General features: G+C 40.1%; 1 pseudogene; it reads left to right on the top strand.

Annotated features, from left to right (window-relative positions):
* The first annotated feature begins 883 nt into the window (after positions 1-883).
* On the top strand, positions 884-1236 carry LOC104991733 (annotated as a pseudogene).
* Positions 1237-3034: the final 1798 nt, after the last annotated feature.

Here is a 3034-nt window from a genome sequence, read left to right as displayed (position 1 = left end):
GTCATCACTGTCTCCATGGGTATTGATCCTGAATTGCTTTACCCACTAGACTAAGGTTTCCCCAAGTAGAAGGTATGTACCTCAGGTAATGTACACAGTAACCTACTGGAGACCAAAGGATAAATTAGAACTTCTATTTATATGTTTATATCTGGAGAATGGGAGTTGCCAAAGTAGATTGGTGCTTTTTCACTTTTAGCATCCTGGGACCTTTTGCTATGAATATGTGCCCAGGTAAATAACTCTAGTTGTGTCTAACTCTTTGTGACCCTGTGAACTGCAGCACAATAGGCCTCTTTGTCCCTCACCGTCTCCTAGAGTTTGCCCAAGTTCATGTCCATTGAATGGGTGATGCCATCCAGCCATCTCATCCTATGTCACCCTCTTTTCCTTTTGCCTTAAATATTCCCCCACATCAGGGTCTTTTCCAATGAGTAGGCTCTTTGCATCTGGTGGCCAAAGTATTGGAGCTCCAGCTTCAGAATCAGTCCTTCCAATGAATATTCAGGATTGATTTCCTTTAGGATTGACTGGTTTGGTTTCCTTAACTGGCTCTATAGATTATATTAAACTAGAATGAGAATCTCTCCAATGTTTCATAGTGTGACAGTGACATGGTGGTTCACCAGTCATCTGATGGGAAATCATGAACAGTCAAAAGCAAAGAAGAGTTTTGTGTTTTTCCTTTATGAAAAGCAAGTGTTCTGTGTTTACTGATGTTCCTGGGATAACATGTCTGTCAGCAGCATACTGCTCATCCAATATTAAAAAGCAAAAACCAAAAGCTGTTCAGTCTACCCTTTGATTAAAAGGGGGAAATTTGCCTTTTTGTCCAGCATCTTAGTGAGGTGGCATTGGTTGCAGATCTTATCCTAGCTTCGCTATGCCGCCCAAGAATGACAAGAAGAAAGATGCTGGAAAGTCGGCCAAGAAAGACAAATATCCAGCAAGCAAATCTGGGGGCAAGGCCAAAATGAAGAAGTGGTCCAAAGGCAGAGTTCGGGACAAACTCAATAATCTAGTGTTGTTTAACAAAGCAACATATTACAAACTCTGTAAAGAGGTTCCCAACTATAAGCTTATACCTCCAGCTGTCATCTCTGAGAGACTGGAGATCCATGGTTCCCTGGCTAGGGCAGCCCTTCAGGAACTCCTTAGTAAAGGATTTATTAACTAGTTTCAAAGCATGGAGCTTAAGTAATTTACACCAGACACACCAAGGGTGGAGATGCATGAATAGGTCCCACCAGCTGTACATTTTGAAAAATAAAACTTTATTAAATAAAAAGGGGGAAGATTTAACAATGATTGAGAAAATAACTCCCATTTTCAAAAGAACTCATGCTCTGGGGGGAAATATTTTGAAAATGGTATTTAGAGACAATGCCATCAGTACTTGATATTTTTGGTCACTGTGTATAAAGTGTGATACTTATTTTTAAAAACCCTTTATCTATGTACTTACACTTAGAAACAATATTTCATAATCTGTTTAATAATCTTAAAGAGGTTTGGTGGTGGTGTTGATTTAGTCACTAAGTTGTGTACGACTCTTTGCAACCCCATGGACTGTAGCCTGCTAGGCTCCTCTATCCATAGGATTTCCAAGGCAAGAATACTAAAGTGGGTTGCCATTTCCTTCTCTAGAAAAGGATCTTCCCAACCCAGGGATCTAACCCAGGTCTCCTGCACTGCAGGTGGATTCTTTACTGCTGAGCCACATGTACTTTTAAATCAATTTTTGCCCTCAAATATAAAATGATGATATTAATAGAACATCTTCTAGTTAGTTTGCTGCAGGAACCACTGGTTGATCAAGAAAGATGAAATTTTACTAGTCAAATTTTACTAGCTCAAAAATCTTTGCAAAATGGGAGGCAGAATTGAAAACGAATATCATAATGTAGCCAGCATAGAAAACATTGTAGTCCGTTAATTGGACTAATGAGTCTTCAGGAGCTATCTTGGTTAGCTGTAAGGGTTATTGAAACCAAGTATTGAAATCTTTGAACTTAAAACCAATATGTGCCACGCTACAAAATGGAAGCAGCATTTTAAAAGCAAGAAAGTATGTTCAATCACATTCCTCTAACTAAAAATGCATCATTATTATTATTCATTATTTTGGTGAGATTGAAATCTTTGTATCATTAATAAGAAGTGAAAGTGAAAGTGAAGTTGCTCAGTCGTGTCCGAAACTTTGCGACCCTGTGGACTGTAGCCTACTAGGTTTCTCTGTCCATGGGGTTCTCCAGGCAAGAATACTGGAGTGGGCTGCCATTTCCTTTTCCAGGGAATCTTCCCGAGCCACCAGGTAAGCCCTAATAAGAAGTAAAGCTAACTTATTCTTAACTTATATACTTATATATAATAGAAATAAAAATACATGTATTGAAGCTGCCTGTTCAAACATACATATTTTTTCCTGTACACAAACAAGAAAATTTGGAATCTGCTGTGCCCTACTAAGGGATTCCCAGATGGCTCAGAGGGTAAAGAATCTACTTGCCAATGCAGGAGACTCAAGAGACTGGGTTTAATCCCTGGGTTGGTAAGATTCCCTGGAGCAGGAAATGGCAACCCACTCCAGTATTCTTGCCTGGGGAACCCCATGGGCAGAGGAGCCTGGTGGTCTATAGTCCATGGAGTCACAAAGAGTCACACATGACTGAACACACACACAAAATAAAATGCTCTACTAAGAGCTTCCCAAATCTTTTTCAATATTCTATCTTCAATGCTTAACAAATAGTAGATGTCACTGAAATGATTAATTAAATAGAGTGGCAGGTTAAAGCAAATGATGGATGAACTGGATGGATAGATGGACATAGAGGAAGGGGCACATTGATAGATGGCAGCGCTGTGCTAGTTAGTAGCAACGGACGCAAAAGCAATGTCAGTCCTGGCACATCTGCCCATGCCAGCTTACCATCCAGCCCGGGAGACAAGCACGCTCGCAGGCGATAGTCCAGCAAAAGCACAAGGTACTTGGTGATTAAAGGCCAAGTTAGGTAGAACCACATATATGCAT

The sequence above is a fragment of the Bison bison genome, unplaced genomic scaffold (assembly GCF_000754665.1).
Source record: "Bison bison bison isolate TAMUID 2011002044 unplaced genomic scaffold, Bison_UMD1.0 scf7180017864199, whole genome shotgun sequence".
Lineage (NCBI taxonomy): Eukaryota > Metazoa > Chordata > Mammalia > Artiodactyla > Bovidae > Bison > Bison bison.
The sequence above is the reverse complement of the archived record's forward strand: the minus strand, read 5'-3'. Positions and strand labels throughout refer to the sequence as shown.